Source organism: Agelaius tricolor, unplaced genomic scaffold (assembly GCF_023055355.1).
Source record: "Agelaius tricolor isolate 1412-34295 unplaced genomic scaffold, bAgeTri1.0.p SCAF_1, whole genome shotgun sequence".
Taxonomy (NCBI): Eukaryota; Metazoa; Chordata; class Aves; order Passeriformes; family Icteridae; genus Agelaius; species Agelaius tricolor.
The window spans coordinates 38277546-38289925 of record NW_027269261.1 but is presented as its reverse complement, the minus strand read 5'-3'; the positions used below and the strand labels follow the sequence as shown (position 1 = coordinate 38289925).

General features: G+C 37.1%; 1 long non-coding RNA gene across 1 annotated transcript; it reads left to right on the top strand.

Moving 5' to 3' along the window:
* The first annotated feature begins 1337 nt into the window (after positions 1 to 1337).
* Positions 1338 to 9897, top strand: LOC139591651 (uncharacterized). Its single transcript, XR_011679711.1, has 2 exons — positions 1338 to 2911; positions 2961 to 9897. It is a non-coding gene; the product is annotated as an uncharacterized lncRNA (long non-coding RNA).
* Positions 9898 to 12380: the final 2483 nt, after the last annotated feature.

Sequence of the window (12380 nt, the reverse complement as noted above, 5' to 3'; positions counted from 1 at the left end):
AAAATACTATCTTTGTTATCAAAGAATAGCAGTGTTACAAGCCATTATTTTAAATATAGATTCTTAGTTCATCAATAGCTTGCCCACAGCACACTGCAGTATGCTTATGGATGACAAAACAATGCGGTTTCTATTTAGTAACATGATTGTGTTTGCTCTCTTCTAACCTTAAGATTGTGACAAGCTAAAATACAACTTTACATGCTTAACAAAATTGCCATCGTTTGGTTTCTTGTAGACCAGTCTGGACAATGATGCATTTTTGTAGCCCTTTGCTTGCTAATTTTTAGCTGGTGAGTGAAGGCTCTTGTTAACCCTGAGAAACCATGCTGTCGAATCCTTCCATTTGATTAAGGGCATCTGCTGAACAGCAAGCTTTCCTCTTAAAATTAGGTGAACGTAGATGATGTTGGAATAATTGTTCTGGACTGATGATTCTCACACTAAAAATAGCATATGGAGACTGTTCAGCAGATTTGGTGCAGCTGTTCCCACACCACTTCATTATTTCTTCCTGCACATAAAGAATTTGCAATGCTCAAATGTAAGCAGACAATACAAGGTAAGAAATACCAGCACAAGTTGTTGTGCAAAAACACCAGTAATATACTAATGGGAACAATATAGTTTGTCCTAAGGTATTTTGTGCTTACTTTGTGAAAACTGAGATGGTGCACACCAACACTTGTGGAATCACTCATGCCAGTGCAATGCAAAATTCAAGCTCTAGTTTGTTCAGTTGTTAAGCTGAATTATTTTCTCAGTCAGAGCAGTACAGAAATTGATGCAAAGCTATGTGATGAAGCTGCCCATTTAATTAGGCATAAATTACAGGAAAAGTTCTCATCCTTGATTTTTTCCATAGATACTTCAAAACTCTGAATTTAAGTCTTTAGAAAAAAGCCATTGGAAAAGTGGAATGTTTTAATAAAATGCAAAAAGCTCATCATTGGTTTCAGATAGGCAAATGAACATGGTATCTTACTTTAGCAAGTATACAGCAAAAACCAAAAATGCTACCTGAAAGCCCCTCTCAGCATACCTTAGGTTCTGCTCTGTCCCTTTACATTCCCACACTCCCACATTGTATAAAAGGGTGTTCTAAGAATTCCTGAGAGAATAAGGTTAGATTAATTCAGGTTAAAAAGCTGTGAGAAGGCATAGCTCCCATCAAGACTGGCATGACCACAGCCTGATCTATTAAAACAATAGAAATCCTTTTGCACTCTCTTAATTTTACAGCTTTCTCATGGGGACGGAAGGCTGGGGGGAGGACATGGTACAGGCCTGGGTAAACAGGTTCTGTGGATATGGGGGAGAGGTTGTGTGGTGTTGATATTGGGGAAGGGGAGGGGGCAGGGAGGTAGAGGTTGCTTAGTCTGTTCAAGATAACCAGGTCTTGTGGTCTTGCAAGGTTCTTTTGGTAACTACCCAATGTCTCAACTTCTATCTAGACACAAGCAGAAATGCCTATTTTCAGCTGTGTTTTCATCGAGGTAGCCCTTCTTGTATCATGTAACCTGTAGTACTCTCCAAGTTTCTCTTTTAAGGTGAAGTTTTATTGCATTAATCTAATCTCAAAGTTAGAAGAATTACGATAATTCCAGCAGCAGCCTCTGTGTATTGCAGTAAAGGCCTGCAATGATCATAAAAAGCAAATTCAATTACTGCTATAATGTTCATAGCTGATAACACCTTTGGAAATAGAGGCAAAGGCTAATGACTACTGGGAAGCATGCTCTTTCAAAAGTGTTGGCCATTACTTCCAGTGTCTCTGTTGGCCAAATCATAAGCATAGGCTGTTGGATGTCATCAGCCTTCTGTGATGCTGTCTGTAACAGGAAGGCATTAATATGCTGTACTACTCTTCTTTAGGGAAAGAAGCAATTCTTCACTCACCCATTACAGTCACTTGAAAAAAATATATTGTGTGTGTGTGATCCAGTATAGAATCATTCATGGTGTACGGAGAGCATAGTACTGTAATCAAACATGCCCAAAAACAGATGAACATCTGAAATACATTTATCTCTGCAAAGTGATGAATGCCTTAACAGAGTAAGGTCTAGAGCCAAACTAAAATTTCAAGGACCAATTATGTGAAAATTCTGTGCTGTGTTTGACAACAAAAACATATTTCTCTTGACATTAAAGCAAACTGACAGGTAACTTTTCAAGCAGAAGCTATAGTAGTGTGTCATTCAAAGAAGTAAGCAGATGAGGTAGTGTTCAAAAGGGACATGTCCAAGTATTCTGTGTAATCCTGGAATAGATAATGCCTGTAATTGTTCAGTAGGGTTGATATGTGATTGTTGAAGAGCTGAAAGATGAAGGCTTTAAGCACACCTTAGTCTGGAAGGACTCAGATTTGTATCTCGTACACTTTGAAAGCTACTTCGAGCTGTACAACAACTGTGAAGAAGGGTGTAGTAAGCCACAATATCAACTCCTGGTAGAACTGGCTCTTCCTCAGTCTGGAATAGAGGAGCCAGAAGAGATACCTTTGTGATTCATCCACTTACACAAGAGTAGTAACAGCTACATTCTCGTGGTTCCTGTGGTTGTGTATTAATTATGCAGTCATTAATCTGGGGAGAAAAGACAAAGCTAAGTGAAACAAAAGTTTTTTTCCACTTTTGACCTAAATCTTGTACCTGTCAGCTTTCTTAATAAAGTGTGTGTTTCATATACCTTAAGTCACTATTACAGGACACTGTTACGTGGATAGGATGGAGGGGACTAAATTCTACTTATTCTTAAATTCGTATAAAATACTAAGCATTTTGTGTAACTCTCAGTAGTGAGGGAGGGCAGGAGGACCTCTTTATTGGGCTTCACCTTATCTACCTGCCAGAGAGTTAAGCACAGAAAAGATGTAAATCAATGCATAGTAGAGTGTATTACAGCTGCAGTTTTGTTGCAGCAGTAACAAAAAAAAGTTGAAGAATATCATAGTAAAGTTGAAGATTATCATAGAATTACTGCCCATGAGATTGCACTTTTGAGTAGATAAATTCCATGGGTTTCCAATGGCTGTTCATACAGTTTTTTAAGTGCTAGGCAGACATTTTTCTAGAAAAGATAGCCTTCTAGTAAGAAGAAAAGGTGTGTCTGGAGAGGGTGGTGCTTCTGGCTGTGCTATTGAGAAATCTCTGTGCCTTAAAAACAAAGTTTAGATGGGTTTCATTTCTTACTGTCCAGTAGGAGATGAAAATGAGGTCTCAGGCATGTGTTTTATTACAGCATTGTTGAGAAAGGCAGAAAATGGTTAGAAGGAGGAAACAAAAAGCAATCTGACAAGGCATAGAAAAGAAAAAAATGCTACCAGTTACAGAGAGAAAACTAAATTGAGGTACTGCATTGTAACTATAAAATTTATCCACTTTATCGTCTTCATAGCAGCACTTAAAAGGCAGGGGGGCAACACTATTTACAGAACATATTTGAATCTTGTATTTTGAAGGTATGTTTTGCCTCTAAACTCATAACATTCCTACACCTTATCGTTTATAAACACTTGCATTGTTTTAGTGCATTTTACAGGTGGATTATCAGTAATTGATGCTCCTCCTAGATCAATAAAAGAAGCCAACTGATTTCTTGAAGCACACCATGCAGTGTTTTCCCAGTCTTCTTAGCCCCATGGCTTCAGTTAGTGTGCTAGGACATGCCACTTTACCATTTCTGTCACAAAGTTATTACCTTAGCTGTGTAGCTCTGTGCTGATGTAGGGGGGAATTTCAAGTGGCTTCTGGCCTGTCCCTTTTGGTAGCCAGCCCATGCCCCACATTGCAAAGTGGGAGTAGCAGTGAGTGTGTATTACTGTAAATAAATGCTGCACAGATCTATGGGGCACTGAACTGACCATTGCTAAATATAATACCTGCCATGGAAGTCCAGCTAATGCACATTCAAGTTTAAAAAGTTACAGTATTATATCTGGAAATTCGAAATATTGAGACCATTATTTCAGACATATTTGGGGTTTTCTACCTTCTTCATTTTGAACTACCTGCCTAAGTTTAAAACTGTCCAGGATAACATTGTGCATTTTAATTGATGCAGTCACCTCAGCTACAGTAGTGCCCTCAGCAGCTTTTTAAAATTTGCTACCTACAGCTAAAAATACAGTGTTGAAAGACATACTTATGTGTAAGATACATAACCAGTATTTTTACTTTTCACCATAGTGAGAAGTGTTTCCACCTAAACAGTAGGATTAAAAAAATAAAAATAAATAGTTCATATCTGGGAAATTTGCAGATTTATGTTGCCCACCACAGTGGCAAAGAGCTGACAGCTAAAGAAGCAGGTAAGTTTTGTTTTTCAGGTGCACCGTGTTTTGGTAAAATATCAGAGTGTACTGGTTACTGTGAAATATGAATGTTTTCAGTCTTAACTTTGTAAATAGATTTAAATAAGCCATTCTTCTCAAATATGACTAAAACAGAATTTAAAATGCAACTGAAGCATTAATTTAACTTTTCTTTTTAATGTGTGAAATGTGAATGCATATGTATATTGACTTAACACTGTGGGATTGCTAGTGATGTGTTACATATGGTTCTTAATGTTCAGTACTTACAGAGCAGCACTTCTTACAACAGGAGCATATATTTAACTGGACAGAAAACATCTAAACAAATTATAAGAAAACTTCAGCCTTTTTTAAAACTGTGTTAATGAGCAAGAAACATTTGTATTGCTTGGCCTTCTAAGAAAATGTAATTAATCAGTCTGAAAAGGCCAGAGTTTGTTTTTTTTCTTTTTTACTAGAAGTCTTCTTTTTCTACCTGCTGAAAATACTTTATATTTTCCAAGTCTTTATTAAATGTAAGTCCTTGTTTTAATGGTGAAGATAAATATGTGGAGCTACAAAGCTGTGAGAAGAGAAAGGGACTAAGTGGTACAAGTGTTGAAGGCTTCTGGAGATGAGACAGAGTTGCTCAACAGTGTTCATGTGGCTTACTACAAAGCAAAGGACAGAGCAGTGCTACAGTGGTTGTTGATTGCCCACACAAAGACCATTGTGCTTCCATGCTATGGTATTCTCAGAGGCTCTTTTTTAATCTGTCGATTGCTATTTGTGCCTTTTCTCCAAAAGGAAACTACAGTGTTCAATTTCTTGATATTTTCTAATGGTCCTTTTTCACTTTAGGAAGCCTAAACTCTGTTTTGATTGTGGATGAGTCATTGTCTCTCATTTGTTCCTCCTACCCACAGTCTTTCTGTTGAGTGTGGGAGATTTTTCCTGGAATATAGTAGCCACATATATTTGAATTTTCATATGCCCTGGAACCCATTTCACTGTTTCCTACTCTTCAGAAGCTATGAAACACTTTGTAGGCAAATACTTCAAGTTGCTTGGATGAAAGACATTATAAAAGTGCAGAGAATTATTGCTTAAGCACTCAGATAAATTCAGAATTTCCTTACAGAAACAGGAAGCATCCCAGATCTCATGCTGTCTTTGTTGGAATTTGTAGGCTGGTGCATTGTAAGTCCCTGTTTGACTGTCACCAGAGCTCAAAGGCCAAATCATAACAATCAGTAAAACATGACTCTTGGGCTCAGAGCCAAAAGGTGGACATTGCTGGGTTGTTTGCTTATCTAGGAGGTCTGGCTTGATTTGAGCTGCAGTCACTTTATACAAGATGGTATCGTCCTATATAGCCAATGCTAAATCTGATTATTGTTTAGAGCAAATTCATTGCTTGATCCTGGTAAGTCACTGTTACAAGTTCATAAGCACAAGAAAGGATAGGATTCACTTGCCTTGTGGTATCCCACTTGAATCTCCAGAAGTTCACTTTAGTCTCATAGTTTTTCATGGCATTTGCCTGCTCTTGTACAGATGTGTTCTGCTCCTTTTGGATGTCTGGAGTGGGCATTGCAAACTGTTGAGCCATCAGCTGCATCTCACTGTAAACGTACAGAAACATTTTCTGTTAACCACTTCTGCTCTTGGCATAGTTTGAACAATAACTTGGGTTCAGAATTCTGACAAGAACAAAATGACTGTTGAAGGTAATGCAGTCGTTCCCTAGCTTTGACTTTCAGAAGTGTGTTAATATTTTACATTCACCTTGCCATTGTGTTGGCCAGACCACAGAGTAGAGGCACAGGGGAATAAGCTGAAAAGTTCTCTGTGGTGTAGAGGCAAAATACATGCAAAAGTCACTGCAGCTAAATTTGCAGTGTCAGGAAATCCCACTTTATACTGCTGCCCATTCTCAAATACCTAATTTTTTTTTTACTGTTCTTGATGTGGAATGTTTTGTGCTTGGTCTCAGATTATGACTGAAATATAGGGAAGGGAAATAAAATGCATTTCTTATAGATTAAAACTACTTCTGTACAGATCCATTCATGTGTGTCTAGATATTCCTGTTTATTTAGAACATTAGAAGTTTGCAATATTTTAAATTTGTTTGTTATAATTTGTAGAAGCTTTTAAGGATCCTTCTCTAATAGGCACCTTTTTATTATGGAAGCTATTGTACAATTCATAAGGGTGATCCCTGAAATGTTAACATTATCTCTTCTGGTGTTGTATTTGTTTTAAAATGAGGATATGAAAGTTTTATGGACAGTTCTTCACCTTTTAGGTATTTAGGAACTTGTCATATTGTTAAAGAAAGGTGGTTACACTTTGATTGCAGGGATTTTTTTTTTTTTGACAGAACAGGTAGAACAACTGTCTCTGGTTTTAGCATGTGCATACCCTACACATCTCAAATCCTGATAGGACTAAAAACTGTTACCCTGTCAGTAGAGCAGAGAAATGCAAAAATCAGTTTCCCAGAGAGTATACTCTGCTGTTCAATTTTCATAACAGCATGCTCAGAAAACAACAGGTTGTGGTAGGAACTATACAGGAAAAAAAGGTACTGTTAATTTTTGTTGTAATGTTTTGATTAAAGAAAGTCAACATGAAAACAGGTATTGAGTAATCCAACTTAGACAGCCTTCCTTTTTCCCACTGCAGAAAGGTCTGTAAAGTTCCTGTTATTTGGGAGGCTGGCAAACCATTTCTTTGCTGGAGGTGGAAGGAAGGCACTGCTTGACCTAAAGCACTTCCCCATCTCTAGAATTTTTCTACTTGGTTTTCAGAAGTCATGACCTAGCCAATTAGATGGCCAATTTTCAGGCCAGAAGGTTGTCTTCCCTTTAGCAAGTCAATTAAAATATACATCCCTACCTTGGTTTTCCTTCCAGGTACTCTATTTATAGCTATCCATCTGATTTTCATTACTAGAGGCATAATTGATCTTTTGTCCCATTTTGAAGCTTGTATGCACCTGTCTTACAGGTTCATAGCAAAATCAATTATCCCTCTGGCTACAGATACATCCTGGTGCTTCATTAGGAATTTGTCTGTGTAGGTGGAGTCCTGCATGTCAGAGTGGCACCAGGTGATGAGCTGGGCACTCAGAGCAGCTTGCATGCTCCTGCTTGTAGCTGATGTCACATTGGTGTGGTCACTGACAACGTTTTGAGGACAAAACAAAAACCAACTGGTAACAAAAACCAAAAACCACCAAACCAAAAAACCCCACTTCGGCTGAGTTAATTTAAAGAGGAAACTGAAATAGAGATTAATTTGAAAACAGTGTGCTTGGACTTTTCTGTTCTCACAAGTCCATAATAGAAGATTAGCAGTGTAGTAAGATAAGTGATTATGTGACTGAAATGACCACTTTACATGTAGTATTTATATAACTTTGCTGTAATTCACTTCATCTGACTGATGTGGAGTTTGAATAATTCAGTAAAGTACACCTATTTCATTATAAGTTTGTCCTCACAAAAAAACCCCACCAAAAAAAACCACAAACCAACAAAAAAAATACTATTTTGGCTGTTTGTGATCAATAATTTTGTTTTTTATGAAATCATTAATTCTGTCTTATAATAGACTTTAGTGGTCTTTATGCCCTTTTTGCTGAAAAGAATGCCTACAATCAGCAGTTGTAGATCAGAAGTCCTTGTACATAGGTAGTATGATGTAATCACTCAAAAATTTATCTCAGATCATAAAAAATAACGTATTATACATTCCCTCATTTTTAAAAATTAAAATATATAAAAACAATTTACAGAATCCTAAACTATTTTGTGAGTGTTCAATTGTGAGAGTTCATTAAGTCCTGAATTTTATTGGTGGTCTGGTTTTTCATCTGTAATTTTTGACAGTGTTGTTTGTTACAAATAGTGGAGTTTTATATGTAAATATATTGGTCCAAGTTGTATGGGTTTTAAGCATGCTTTAAGCTACATCATGGTGTCATTACCTCTTGTTAATTGTCAAATTACCTAAAATTGCTTTTCATATAACCTACTTGTCCTTTTATGTAAATGATTTAAGTTTGTATGTCAGTGTGTGGGCTACAAGCAGGTAGAGAAATTTCTCCAGCTTCCTAAATGTGAAGTATTTTTCTTCTCCTCTGGCAAAATTACCCGCTGGAAGCAAAGGAGGCTAAAGCTGGCACATCCTTTGCAAAGGCAGTCTGGGTCATGCGCAGAGCACAGCCAAGCAGTGAGACTGAGATTGTATTGACAAGAACAAGATGAATGGCCCCCTGGAGACTATGGGGTTTGTATGCTCGTTTCCACCACCTTTTCATCCTTTTGTACCCCCTTTCAGTTCATATGCAGATTAACTCAAAGCAAGTCCACACTAAATACTCTTTTTCACTTTAGTTTTGGAAGGTAGGTGGAGGATCTAAATATTTATGAGGCTTTTTTGCTCTGGTTTATGATGCACTCTTGTTGAATGTTGAGGAATTACGTTAATGAATGCATGCCTGCACACACAGACACAGAATCCAGGCAAAAGGAAAGAAAACCACACAAAGCATTGTCAGCTCTAATGTCAGTGCTTACTAAAACAGTTCCCATTAAAAAAAAAAAAGGAAAGAGATTTAAAATCCATTGCCAGGAGAAAAATAAATTGTATGGCTGAGCACAAAAGAAAGAACAAAGTTTCATCTTTGCTTTCCTCAGCTGTAAATGAAGCTCTTGTTTCAGCTCTGAATAAAATTGAAATAAAACATGTTAATGAGAGCTTGTCTGAAGTCTTAACTGGATTTGTGTTTTCAGTAATAAAAGACCAAGCTTCAGTCCTGTACAAGTTTCCTTTAACACCAGTCGTAATAAACATGATATTTTTTTAGTGTGCTACAAGATGCAGTTAAATATACTTTAATTAGACTTCCAAGTCAGATAATTAAATGACACTGGTTTTGCCATGATCTTGTTGAGTTCACTACACTTATTCAGGAGACTTAGTTTTTATCAGATGGGATCTTTATGAAAATTGAACTTTTTTTTGTTAAATAGAACATACTGAGATTATAGCCAGATATACTAGAATATTAATTTATTTTCAGAATGGTTAGTTCAAAACTGTAACTTAAGGAACATTTTTTCCATAGATGGAAAAGTAAATGGCATTAAAATACTACTAATGAAATATGGGCATATTAATTATTTTACATTTACATTGTCAAAAAGAGTTGCCTCTTGAACTTATGATTATCTCTGCCTTCCTTCCACCCCTTTTTATTCTCCAGTACACACATAGCTGTGCCAGACAAGGCTGCAGCTCACACAAGTGGGACAGTAAATTCTTCTGCATTCAGGAAGCAGAACAAGAGATTTTAAAATGTGCTTTTGTGCTATCATTAAAAAATGTACTGAAGCAATTGCAAAATAGTAGCTCTTCAAGTGGAATAGTATTTCTCTGTCTAGACTCAGTTTTTTATATTAACAATATGCTTATCTGAAGTTCATAAAACATTGTCCTAATAAATATGTTTATCTTTTTATGGTACTTCATGTTCTAGGTATTCAGTTTTCTATGTAATTAAATCCAATAAAGCCATCTATATTTCATTTGTTCTGAACTTCTTGGTTTTGATCTTAAAACACTGCTTTTGGTATTTTCAGTTACTTTACCTGTGTTACACAAGGGTTGAGTGAAAGAAATTTGTTTAGCAGATCCCAAAATAGTAAAGCTTTATATGACCCAATAAAAAATTAGTATTTAACAATTGAAATTCCATCATTTTTGTTTAAGCTGTTACACTTTAGCATAAATCTTCTCCCTCTTGCCTTTTTTTTTCTATAAGTCTACATAACCAATTGTGACCACAGATACCATATTAGATATTGCTGAATTACTTCAACTTGAATGTGAATTAAAAAAATATTTTAAAAAAATCTCAGTTTTGTCTGTCAGCTGGTGAGATTTCAAATTTGCCTGGACTTCTCCATCCTGGGCAAATTGAAGCACTTATGCGTTCCCTTAGCCAAACACATTTGCCCACCTGTGTAATGATGTGCCTCTTTTCCTCTGGCAGTGGATTTGCAGGAAAGGGAAGCAGGACTTCCTTCTATGTATACATGTGCAGCATGCAGTGAACTAATAGGCAAGTGGAAAAAAATGCATCAAGCTGGTAAATGTTGGAAGAAAAAAGCATCGGGGAGATAACATACTTGAATAAACTTTGAAGAAGGAGAAGGGGTAGAGGCAGGCATAGCAAAAAGTTACATGGAGGACTGTAAGAAAAAATGTTCAGAGAGTTCATGGCTTGAGCAATGAGTTTTGGGGGTTCCCTTGAAGCTGCTAACATTCCCAAAGAGAGGAGATAAAATACAGCACACCAGCTAAGGTCCCTTTTTTGGGATGAGAAGGGTGGATGAGCTTTGGACCTAAGTCAGGGAGCAGGCACATCAGAGTCCTGTAGAAGGCTTTCATTTGTAATACCAAGTACCCATACATACACAAAAAAAAAAAAAAAAAAAATCCCCAAAGCCAAAGAGGCTGTAGTGTCCAGGAGTGCCATGTTAATGATGAGGAAAGCAAAGAAAGCAATTATCTTTACTTTTCCCAAAAGGAAGTGGCACAGGAAAATTTAAGAACAGACAAAGATCATAAGCCTGAGCTGGGCATCATGTGCCTGTCAGCTGCACCTCCAGAGGTTCATGTGGAAAGGAGCCCATGTGAGGAGCCAGAAAGCCTGGACCAAGGAGACCTGTGGCCTGTGCACGCTCACATTCCTTGAATAGAATATAGGACATCAACTAGTTACCTATGCTGACTGCTTTGCTGCTTCCACTGAAGCCAATCTGCATCCACAGATTTCTAACCTATTAGAACAATCTCTGCTTCCAGAAGATGGAAGTGCACAAATTCACCTGTGAAAATACAATACCAGTGCTTCCAGTGCATTCTTAAAGGCAAGACCATGGGCCTACCTAGTGATCTGCCTATGGAGGTTTTGCTTCAGCCATTCCTCACTTTCTTGATCAGAGTCCTACAACAAATCCAAACTTTGGGTCCCAATGCAAAATCCTAATTCCTGGAAAAAAGAGGGAAAAAAAAAAAAAGGAGAAAAAAAAAAGTAATGGAATTGATTATAAGGACCCAAATTATAGCACTATCAGGATCACCAAACAGGTTAAGATTTCCAACAAGAGAAACTCCCTTTTATGTGTTTGTACTCTCTCTGCATTTTTTTTACTATTTTTCCTCTGAATTTGTTTAAATTCAGAAACCACAAGATATGTAAGGATTAAAAAAAAAAAAAATTAAAAACCCACAACACACAGCCCTGGAAATAGCAGGTAAGTTCTTTCAATACTCAATTGTTGTGGTGAGCACCAAATATGTGCAATACTCCTTTCTCTTGAAGCTGATTCTGAAGCATTGTCACATTATATCTGAAGGCATGGGTGCATCCATGTGTTTTTAAGAAAGTACTTTCATGAGTCCACCTAATCTTGAGGCTGAGATCTTTCCAAATGACATCCTGCATAATCTTCCCTTCTTTTTTTTTTTTTTCCTTCCCAAAAAGAAATTTCCTACAGCTGAATCACAGCATTCTAAATGGAGTCTGCCACCCGCCTAAGCTATGAGAAGTCTGTCTCCATGCTAGTGTGACAGAGTCATCTCACAGATGGGAGGTGTATCCCCACGGGTGGCACTGAACTGAAAGGAAATCTGAAAAACAACTTTTTGTGTATTTGATGAACAGGATTACAGTATTTGTCTTTGGTTCCTAAACAACTGAATTAGGTGTAGAACACAAAAATTCTCTCTCTGTACTCACAGATGCCCCAAATTCTGCTGAGATAGACCTAGAGGTCGTGGCAGACAGAAAGGTACGAGTGCTGAAGCCACAATTATCAAAGTGCTTAGAGGTCTAACATATATCCTTAGAGAAGTTTCTCAAATGACAAGTCTACCAAAAACCCCAACAAAACAGGTTTGCAAATTTTCTCAAGTTATGGGTGATGCATGATTTTTTCTTCTCTTATACAGAAGCGATGTTGAAATTCATAGTTCAGATTCATAAGCAGAGTTCTATTAGTAC